This window comes from Hyaena hyaena, unplaced genomic scaffold (genome assembly GCF_003009895.1).
Source record: "Hyaena hyaena isolate Hyena2069 unplaced genomic scaffold, ASM300989v1 scaffold_896, whole genome shotgun sequence".
In the NCBI taxonomy this organism is placed as follows: Eukaryota; Metazoa; Chordata; class Mammalia; order Carnivora; family Hyaenidae; genus Hyaena; species Hyaena hyaena.
The window spans coordinates 110,470-122,258 of record NW_024081528.1 but is presented as its reverse complement, the minus strand read 5'-3'; the positions used below and the strand labels follow the sequence as shown (position 1 = coordinate 122,258).

Here is an 11,789-nt window from a genome sequence, read left to right as displayed (position 1 = left end):
AAAATCTCCCTCAAATATTCTCAGTGCATATTGCAAAACTACAAGGGTTGAAAACCTTTGAGCTGGATCATTACAAAGGCCGGTGGAGAGGAGGGAGCAGAACACGGCCCACCTCAGGGCAGTCACACCTGAAAATGGGGAAGGAGATGGGAGGGTGAGCTAATTCTCCCTGTGAAGAAATGACTGAAGAAATGAATCTGTGGTTCGATGTCTTTTGAAGTTTCATTGGAAACTTCTCACTCTTAGCCCATCAAAAGTCACTTTGTTTCCTCTCTTTTTCCTTTTTCTGGGACTCTAATTTACACGTTAAATGTGTTTACTTTGTTGCATTATGTCTCTTACACACGTTTCTAGTTTTGAATCCTGTTTTTTCTTTCTGTGTATTAATATTCTGATTTATTTTCTAGCTTACCTCTTTCAGCTATGGAATCTACTGCTAAATGCATTTGATTTTGTTCATCATTTCAGTTCTATCATTTCCATTTAATTCTTTTTAAAAGCAGTTTCCAGGGGTGCCTGGATGGCTCAGTTGGTTAAGCATTCAACTCGACTTTGACTCATAATCCCAGCATCATGAGATGAAGCCTGTGTCGGTCTCCACGCTGGACATGGGGCCTCCTTGAGATTCTCTCTCTCTGTCCCTCCCCTGCTCGCCTGCTCTCTCAAAACAACAACCACAAAAACCAACAAAAACAAAAACAAAAAATAAAACAAAACCCAGTTTTTCATTCTCTACTGAGATTTTCCATCTTGTCGTCTAGCTTCTTTGAGCATATTAATCATAGCTATTTTTTCCAGCTTTATGGAAATATAATTGACATATAACCTTGTAGAAGTTTGAAGTGTGTAATGTGATGATTTTATATGCATATACATTGCAAAATGTGTGTGTGCGTGTGTTTTTTTATGCATTCATCCATCAGTGGACACTTAGGTTTTTTCCTGACCTGGCTATTGTGAATAATCCTACAATAAACACGAGGGTGTAGATATCTCTTTGAGATAGTGATTTCATTTCCTTCAGATATGTACCCAGAAGTGGAATTGTTGGATCATATGGTAGTTCTATTTTTAATTTTTTAAATAATATTTATTCATTTATTTTGAGAAAAAGAGAGAGAATCCTAAGCAGGCTCTGTGCTGTCAGAGCCATGAGGTCATGACCTGAGCTGAGATCAAGAGCAGAGGCTTACTGTAATTAAGACTAAGTGAAGCGAAAAGGCTTCTAACAGATGTGTCATAGAAAATGTTATGATTCATCTACCTACAATGCAATTAGAATCTGGAAATATGTTGCCAATTTCTTTGCCATTAGAGAGGACTGAATTGCACAAAATACATTGTTATTTATGAAAAAAACAAGAGCCAGAGGCTCAACTGAATGTGCCACCCAGGTGCCCCAATTTTTAATCTTTTGAGGAACTTTTATACTGTTTTCCACAGTGGTCGCACCAATTTATACTCCCACCGATGGTGCACAGGGGCTCTCTTTTCTCCACATCTTCACCAGCATTTGTTTTCTCTTGTCTTTTTGACCATAGCCATTCTAACAGGTGTGAGGTAATATCTCACTGTGGTTTTGATTTGCATTTCCCTAATGATGAGTGATGTTGACCATTGCATGTACTTGCCAGACATTTGAATGTCTTCTTTGGGAAATTGTCGGTTGAAAAGTACTCTGCCCATTTTTAAATCGGATTGTTTGCTATTGAGTTGTGTAAGTTCTTTACATATTTTCAGTATTAACTCCTCATAAGATATAGCTTGCAAATATTTTCTCCCATTTTATAGGTTGCATTTTCATTTTGTTTATTATTATTATTATTATTTTGTTGTATGGAAGCTTTTTAGTAAGATGTAGTTCCACTTGTTGATTTTTGTTTTTTTGCTTATGCTTCTGGTAACTACATCCAAAAGTTTATTGTTAAGATCAGTGTCAAGGAGCTTTTCCCCTATGTTTTCTTCTAGGAGTTTCTTCTAGGAATTAAGTCCTTAATGCATTTCAAGTGAATTTTTTAAATTTTATTTTTAAAAACTTTTTGTTTGTTTGTTTGTTTGTTTTGAGAGAGGCAGAGAGAGAGAGAAAGAGAGAGAGAAACTCAAACAGAATTTGTAATGTCACTGCCAAACTCAGTGTGGGGCTTGAACTCATGAACCATGAAATCATGACCTGAGCAGAAACCCAGAGATGAACACTTTGACTGAGCCACCTCGGAGCCTCATAAAATTTTTTTAAGTAATCTCTGCTCCCAATGTGGGGCTCAAACTCACAACCCTGTGATCAAGAGGTTAATTTTTGTTAGTGGTGTAAGATAGAAGTTCAGTTTCATTCTTTTGCATGTAAATATCTAGTTTCCCCAGTACTGTTTATTTAAGAGATTATCCTTTACCCATTGAGCATTCTTGGCTCCTTTGTCAGATATTAGTTAACCATATATGCATGGGTTTGTTTCTGGGCCCTCTATTCTGTTCCATTGATCTATGCATCTGCTTTTATGCCAATATCATACTGTTGTGAATACTATAGTTTTGTAATGTGGTTTAAAATCAGAAAGTATAATTTTGTTTTTTCAAAATTTCTTTGGCTATTTAGGATCTTTTGTGGTTCCATAAAAATTTCTGTATTGTTTTTTCTGTATCTGGAAATATGCTTTTGGAATTTTGATGTATTGGGATTGCACTGAATCTGTAGATGGCCTTGAGTAGTACAGACATTTTTACAATATTGCTTCTTCCAATCCATGAGCATGGAGTATCTTTCCATTTATTTGTGTCTTTCTCAATTTCTTTCCTCAATGCCATATTATTTTTGGTGTCTAGATCTTTAATTTCCTTGGTTAAGTTTTTTCCTAAGTATTTTATTGTTTATAATAATATTGTAAATGGGACTGTTTTATTTCTTTCTTTTTCAAATACTGCATTGTTAGTATATAGGAATGCAATAGATGTTTTGTATGTTGGTTTTGTAAAATTTTTGCTGAATTCTTTGATTATAACAGTTTTTTGGTGGAGTTGTTAGGACGTTCAGTGTACAAGCTCATGTCATCAGCAAACAGAGACAATTTTACCTCTTTCTTTCTGAGTTGGATGCCTTATCTTCTTTTACTTGCCTAATTGCTCTAGCTGGGATTTTGAGTATTATGTTGAATAGGGGTGGTGCAAATGGGCACCTTTGTCTTGTTCTTGATATTAAAGAGAAGGCTTTTAACCTTTAACCACTGGGTATAATGTTAGCTGAGTATTTGACATATATGGCCTTTCTTACATTGAAGTACTTTTCTTATATACCCAATTTGTTGAGAATTTTTATTATGAGAGGTTGTTGAATTTTGTTTAATGCTTTTTCTGCATCTGTTGAGATGATCATATGGTTTTTTATCTTTCATTCTATTAATGTAATGTATTGCAATTATTAACTTGCATATGTTAAACCATCCTTGCATCCCAGGAATGAATCTCATTTGGTCATGGTGTATGATCCTTTTAATGTGCTGTTGAATTCATTTGCCAACATTTTGTTGAGGATTTTTGAACCTATGTTCATCAGGAATATTAACTTTTATATTTATTTTTCCGTAGTGTTCTTATCTGGCTTTGGTTTGGGTAAGGTGAGCCTGTAAAACGACTTTGGGAGTGTTGCCACATTTGTAATTTTTTTGTAGGGTTTGAAAAGAATTGGCTTCAGTTTTTCTTTAAATATTTTGTAGAATTCACCCATGCATCCATCTGTTCCTGGGATTTTCTTTGTTGGGAGAGTTTTGATTACTGGTTCAATCTCCTTACTTGTTATTAGTCAGCTCGAATTTTCTATTTCTTCTTGATTCAGTCTTGGTATGTTGTTTCACCAGGAATTTATCCATTTCTCCTAGGTTGTCCAATTTTTTTGGCATATAATGGTTCATTGTAGTTTCTTATGATCCCTTCTGTAGTATCAGTTACATACCTTCTTTTGCTTTTGTAATTTTAATTACTTGAATTCTCTCTTTTTTGTTTTCAATAAGTATAGCTAAAAGTTTTTTTTTAATGTTTTTATTTATTTCTGAGAGAGAGAGAGAGAGAGAGATAGCGGGAGCAGGAGAGAGTCAGAGAGAGAGGGAGACACAGAATCTGCAGCAAGCTCCAGGATCCGAGCTGTCAGCACAGAGCCCAATGCAGGGCTCGAACCCACAAACCGTGAGATCATGACCTGAGCCAAAGTCAGACACTTCACCAACTGAGCCACCCAGGTGCCCCAAGTGTAGCTAAAAGTTTGTCAATTTTCTTTATCTTTTCAAAAAACCAACTCTTAGTTTTGTTAGTCTTTTCGTTTTCCTATTCCTACTAAGTTTATTTCTACTGCAATCTTTGTCATCTCCTTCCTTATGCTAACTTTGGACTTAGTTTTTCTCATTTTTCTGGTTCTTTGAGGTGTAGAATTAGGTTATTTATCTGAGGTATTTTTTCTTAATTAGAGATTTATTGCTATAAACATCCCTCGTAGAACTGCTTTTGCTGCACCTCAGAAGTTTTGATATGTTCTGTTTCCATTTTCCTTGTCTCAAGATGTATTTTGGTTTCCCTTTGATTTCTTCCTTTACTCATTGGTCATTCAGGAGCATGTTGTTTTATTTCCACATATTTGTGAATTTTCCAGTTTTCCTCCTATTGTTGATTTCTAGTTTCATACCACTATGATCAGCAAAGATAGTATAATTATAATCTCGTCATTAAGGGAGGACTTTCACTTGTGGGTGGGGGAGGCTGGAGCATGTTGTGATCCCAGGTGTAATGGTACCAGTTGCCAAGTTCAGGGGCATGTGGTGGCACCAGGACCAGGGGCCCATGGTGGCTCGCTGGCTCAGGTTGTTGGATCCCATAGCATTGACAACTGTGTGGTACTTGGTGGGCACTGTGAAGGGAGAGGAAGGAGGTCCAGAGAGGCTGCAAGTGCTGTTAAGATAGCATCTCCAGGTCCAGGGGGTCAGGGCAAGCAGTGGCTGTGGTTGGAGCTGGTGGTACGTACATACTTGGCTGTGGGGACCAGCTAAAGGTGCCTGAGGGGTAAAGGCCAGGGAAGGCTGTAAGGAGTTTGTAGTGACTGTGCTGGCCGTTGGTTTCTCCAGTGGTGAAAGATGCTGGGTTTGTCTCCAGAGCAGGTTACTGGGAAACTGATTATTCCTGCTATGTGGCTACTATTGGTACCCCTGCTTTTCTTTCTTGTTACTAGCCATGTGTCCATACATCTCAGCTTTGCTGATCTCTGAATCAGCAAACTGAAGTGGGACCTTTGTGCAGGGCCCCAAAAGGCTAAGGAAGCTAGTCACTCACCCCACTCTTCCTCTCCCTATGAGGGGGAACTCTTTCTAATTGGGAAGTTCCCTCTCGGTGCTGGCTTGGGAATGGGATGATGCAGGCAAAATCAAGCTGTCTTTCTTCCCTTTTTAGTGCAGTTATTCTCAAGTTTTTTGTTCTACTATGTTACTGAAATTTCTTACGTACTCCCGAGCTCTCCTAGAGCTGTTTTCTGTTCATGGATAGTTATATAATTGTTGATACTTTTGGAGGGACAGAAGATAGGCTACTCTGCCATTTTGGTTACATCACTCTACCTGATGGACATTGAAATATATGTAACACACACACACATTATATATAGGGAAATAACCACAACAAAAAACAAAGCTAGACCCCTTTTTCCTACTATATATAGACATAGTAAAGGTTTCATATTAGAAAACAATAAACAATTAGATATAATTTTGGAGAGTGAATTTTGAAATAGGGAAATTCTCCAGATTTATGTCTTTCTACATATATGTTTTTAAAGGTTCATGGCAATTTTTATGCTAAATAAAAAGGCAGACTAGAAAATAGATTTTCAATAGACATTGTAGACAAAACTATTAATATCCATAACAATAATTTCTCTGGATTAATAAGACATAGAAAACACACAGGAAAGAAAGGGCAGAGGTGATTCATAGAAGATAAAATGTAATGACAAATAAATAGATGAAAAACTTGCTAGAAGTCAAATTGGTGGAAGTTAAGGAGTTTATATATACATATAAATATATATATATTTATATATATATACATACATCTTTTTAAAGTTTTTATTTATTTATTTTCAGAGAGACAGAGACAGCACAAGCAGAGGAGGGGTGGAGAGAGAGGGAGATAGCGCAAACAGGGGAGGGGAAGAGAGAGAGTGAGATGGGATCTCAAACAGATCTTGCACTGTCAGTACAGAACCTGATGTGGGGCTTGAACCCACAAACTGAATTGTAAGATCATGATCTGAGCCGAAAGCAAGAGTTGGCCACTTAACTGACTGAACCACCCAGGCATCCCAAGGACTTTATATTTTTAAATCATGTAACTGGCAGGAAAAAAAAGAAAAAGAAACAAAGGGGAGAGATCACATCATGAGCTGTCAGAGGTATAAGAAAGCAGGTGTTCTCTTACTTTGTTTCCACAGTAGTGGATTACTATGTTTCTTTCTGAATGTAATCGATTATCTATTAAAATAAAAAGAATCCATTCTCTTTGCCATAGGAATTCCCATTTTGAAATCTACCTTATGGAGATAATGGTATGTAAAACGACATATTCCTGAATATTTATCACTGCATTGCTTATAGTGGCAAGGAAACTGAAGATGATTTGGTTGCTTGTCAGTTAGTGAATGACTACTTTAGAATGATGTTCAAAAGTCAGAGATACATTCATTCATGAAAACCTACTGACATGGAACTATGTTATGTGACCATGTTTCTGCAGCAAAAACTGCTCTAGGGGAGGAAGTGCCCTGACCTTGATTTCAATATTTTGCAAGAACTACTTCTTTATCTCTGAAACCTCTCAACATGAAGATGTTTAGGTGTTCTAGTTTATCATCTGTTCTGTTTTGGTTTGGCATGCTAGAGTGAACTTTGCCTAGATATGCAGTTAAATAATCCTGGAGTTTTGCACGTGCCAAACTGAGTGTAGTTTATGTCTATAATATTTTATGTGTATTGATATATAGCTTGTATATATTAGTATATCAATATATATATCACATATATATGTATATATAGATATGATCTGGATATGTGTTGACAAATGTGGAGAGGTTCCATGATTATTATAATCAAATAAGAAAGACAAAGTACTAAGAAATATCTATACTATGATACCATTTTGTAAGATCAGATACACTCCTGTATATGTCTCTATATATTTTCATTTGCTCATGTAAGTTTGGAGAAATTTGTTTAAGAAATACCTACCTGTTTATTAACATTGATTTCTTCAGGCAATGGGAATAGAGCTGTGTGATTGCATAGCATATCTTTAAAATTTTTTTAAAATGTTTATTCATGAGAGAGAGACAGAGACAGAGTGTGAGTAGGGGAGGGGCAGAGAGAGAGAGGGAGACACAGAATCTGAAGCTGGCTCCAGGCTCCGAGCTGTCAGAACAGAGCCTGACGCGTGGCTCTAACTCATGAACCATGAAATCATGAGCTGAGCCCAAGTGGAACACTTAACTGACTGAGCCACCCAGATGCCCCGGCATAGTTTATCTTTCACTTTATGTCTTAGATTATTTCTCCTGTTACAATGAGCAGGTATTTCTTTAATTTTTATAAATTAATAAATATATAAAAATAAAATAAAATATGTAGAAAAGAAAAACCCTTTAAGGTCAATTTATTTGCTGAAGATAGGAGGAAGGGGTTTGAGATTTGGGGAAGAGGGTCAGGGTGGCAAAAGGGTGGCAAACAATTTGAAAACCAATCAGGAAGCACCACTGAGCACCCATCTGAGGTTGGGTGGGTGGATTTATGGGATTACCAATATACCCTGGTGTGTGACTTTCTCTGGTAGTGCTTGACAGAGCTATGGAGAAAGCAGCATCTTGCAAACTCTTAATGGGACTATGAAAAGACCCTGGGACGAGGCAGTTAAAGTTTTCTGCAGCATCTTGATGAGATGAAGGATCATTAATTACAAGCTAATTGAGTGTGGAAACAAAGGAAGGAGAGGCCAGTGGTTTGGAGAAACCAGAGGAGTCAATAGATTGGTCTAGTGAAGTTGAAGAATTATTTAGTCAGAAAAGTTGAACATGGTTTAGCATGTGCTCATGGTTAGGGAAATATTAAAAATATTTAACAACTGTAAAATAGGGGTAGTGAACAACCAGATGGATATCCAGTCAATTGACACAAACCCCAGTTAAGCATAGGGAATGGATAGTAGGGGAGTTGAGAGAAGCATCACTGGGGATAAAGAGATCAAGGAACTGAGGGATCAGCATTTTGTCTGAATTGTACTAGTGGGCACTGAGGTCACATCATATGATGGCAAAAAATGAGGTAGAAGGAAAGTGTGAGCCAGTTGTCTAAATCATCAGTAAGTGACTAGCATTGGTGGGAGGGTTGGTTGGTGATTTCGGTGACAAGGAGGGGAAGGGGTGATAAAGCCTAAAGGCATGAAAGCCTGAAGAGCAGAGGTTTCATAAGAGTTTGAAGAGGAAATGGGGAGCGTAGAGAACACCAACAGTGAGGACTTCCCAACACTGAGGGCCACATGGGAGAGAATGCGTAGACACGGTTGGGGCATGCTGCAGTCTGGATAGGTTTTAGGTAAGGCTAAGAGGTGAATGCTTTTAAGGAGTTTACACTCTTGTAAGGGAGATGGGTGAAAAGGCAATGAAAATAGGGTATCTTAAATGCTATGATAAGGCCTAAGGTGCTATGAGAGCATAAAAGAGGAATGGTTGACATAATCTTGGGACTTTCTGGATAAGTGAGATTTGAATGAATAACAATAATAAAATATTATGATAAAATATAGCAAAGTAATAAAAGTAATGACAGTTATAGTTTTCTATTTACTGATGGCTTAACTATGTACATGACCAGGTACTCTACTGGGCACTTTACATGGGTTTTCCTTAATTCCTACAACAAACCCAGCAGGTAAGACAATTATTCCTTGCCAATTAACAGACAAGTAAACAGAGAAATCAAGTAACTCTACAACAGCACAGCTAGTGTGGTGGTCTCTGTGATACACTGCCCAAATCCCCAGTAGCTGGGAGTGCTGCCAGCTAAGAGTCCTCAGCTGTCAGACCCTTTCTGGAAATTCCCTTCTTCTAGAGATGACTTGCTCAATGTCACCACCCTCTCCAGGGGACAGTCTGCACACAAGAGTGGTTAATGTGGACACATGAAGCCCTGGGCCTTTTCCTGCAGTCTGGGACAGCTCTGAAGGGCCATCCTCATTACAAAAAGTTTGCTTGAGACGTTTGTTAAGACTGCACAGTAGACTAATGTCACCCCCTTTCCAATGCTGCTTCATTCCTCCCCTTTCAGGTATTTACCTACAGATAACCCCCCACTAAACTTCCTGCACTCTAATCTCCATCTCTAAGTCCACAATCCAACCTCTAACAGTTGGTGCCAGGAAAGGTCCAAGAAGGTAGAGGCTACAAAGAGACTGTAGAGTTGGACCACCTGCCAGCTGTATTGAAATGAGGATCCCATCAGTAGTGATAGAGAACAGGTGCTCCCTAACTTGAGGTAGTAAAGCAGTTATAAAAACATCCAGGCTTGATGAACTGGGGTAGCTTCCATTTGGAAGGAAATGCACTTCTAGGAGGAACATTAAGTCCATGAGACGTAGGGCGAGGTTATCCATAAGGACATTGAGTGGCTGTTGCCAAGTGCAGTTGATGTTTTGAAAGGACTAATGACTGGCAGGGATCAAACATACCATTCTTGATAGTGCTTTTCATTTAGAGTGAAGACTCAATTTGGCAGGAGATGAAGATGCTGCTGCTTGCTTTTGGATTTCCAAGATGAGGTTGGGGGGGACGTGTGTGGATATGTGGGTTTGGAGGTCAACAGTGACATTAGCCCTGGAGATACAGATTTGGGAGTTGCCAACATATATATGGTAATTGAAAAACCATAGCCAGAGATGACATCTGGGGGTTTGTGTAGGGACGATGACCGGTGGGATTGTCATAGGCAGTGTATGACTCATGCGGTGCAGTGCTGGCGACCAAGAATGGGACTCTAAGGGACACTGGATACTAAGGAATGGGCAGAGGATGATAAGATAATGAAGGAGATTTTCCTCCAACCAGAGAAGTCAGAGAAAGTGATGTCGTTGAAGGCGGAATGATGAGGCACAATGCAGGGGCTTTAGCTGGAAGTGGATATGGGATTAAGGGAGAACCTTTTATTGATTGTTGCTTAATAAGAGAGAGGGCAGAGACTCTTTGTTTACAGGAAGGAGCTAATAAGAAGGGGAAGGCGATGGCACTGGAAGGCAGCGAGGTCCCTGTGAGGTAGAAGGGGATGGGTTTCATAGCCAAGGGAAGGGGTTAGCCTTGCCAAGTAAGAAGAAGGCAGAGAGGAGTGTAGATACAGATAAACTTATAGTGGCAGAATGTTGTTGGAGGTGAGGTCTGGTGACTTTTAGTTTCTTTTCTGTGAAGCAGGAGGTAAAACCATCGGCTAAGAGTAAGTGAACCTGAGAGGCGAAAGGTTCCAGAGAGCTGCTGTCGAGAGCAGGGTGGAGCCTGAGGAGGGAAACACAAAAGGAGAGCTGGGGAGCAAGGAGTGTCCAGTTGACGTTGGCATGTGAATTACGAATTGCCCCATCCAAGTGGCTATGTGTTTAGCAACCGGGTATTGAACCACAGGTTCACTGAGGGATTTAAGACTCCCAGGAAGGGAGATGCCGAAGTGATAGCAGATGGGGTCTACAGAAGAAAATGAGGAGAGGAGGGGGATGATAGAGTAAGGAAAGTTGAGGTACAAATACCATGGGGATATTAGTACATTAAACCAGTGGTAATTTTTCTGCAGCCTACTAAACTGGAAACTCCTGAAGGGTAGTTGTGAGAACTAGCAGTTTATTAAATGAATCATACTTAAATAGTTAGCATGAGGCTAGGAGAAAAATGCACACAAGAATATTTGGTATAGAGTCCTCATGTAAGAGGTGTTGGGTAAATGTTATTTGAATTCAAATCTGAAAGAATAGTTTTCAGTATAAATTAGTGTGGTGATTTCTTCGTGTAAAAAAACATCACCATAGGGGCGCCTGGGTGGGACCTCTTTGATCTCCACTGTACAAGTATTCAAAAAAGAATCCAGTGGGGCACTTGGGTGGCTTAGTCGGTTAAGCGTCCGACTTTCGCTTAGGTCATGATCTTGCGGTTCGTGGGTTCGAGCCCCGCGTTGGGCTCTGTGCTGACTGCCAGCTCAGAGCCTGGAGCCTGTTTCAGTCCGTGACTCCCTCTCTCTCTGACCCTCCCCTGCTCGTGCTGTCTCTCTCTCTCTCTCTCTCTCCCCTAGAAATAAATAAAAAATATTAAAAAATTAAAAAAAAAATCACCATAAATAAGAGAAAATGATAGGAAGTGATGCCGATGGACAGGAAATTCACATAAAAAGACCCGGCTTTGGAGTCTGAAGTCCTGTTTGGAGTATCTCTGGCAATCATGAGCTTGGTCAAGTCACTTGACCTTGTTGAGGTTTTTCAGCATCCTCAAGGGCGTAATTCATGTTACGTTCCAGGATGGCGTGAAAAACCAAAGAGCATGGTTTTAACACTGGGAAATGCTGTAACAGATGACATGGAAACACTGATGGCAGTTAAAACTGAATTCTGTTTTGAACAGTGCTCAATGTCCACCCTGCTCCCAATGCATAGAATAACACGGTTAGCCTCCATTATACTTTTTCATCCTTTCCTCAGGGGACAGAAATCCCTTTTTTATCACATGCCAGGTTCTTAGAAATCTGTCC

The 11,789-nt window shown here is 39.2% G+C and overlaps 1 long non-coding RNA gene across 1 annotated transcript in view; it reads left to right on the top strand.

The window, feature by feature from the left end:
- Positions 1 to 10,261: 10,261 nt before the first annotated feature.
- The window catches only part of LOC120222625, a 44,611-nt gene continuing 43,083 nt past the window's right edge, over positions 10,262 to 11,789 (top strand). Inside the window, exon 1 of the long non-coding RNA XR_005526090.1 lies at positions 10,262 to 10,321. This is a non-coding gene — a long non-coding RNA (uncharacterized LOC120222625). The remainder of the gene's footprint in view (positions 10,322 to 11,789) is intronic.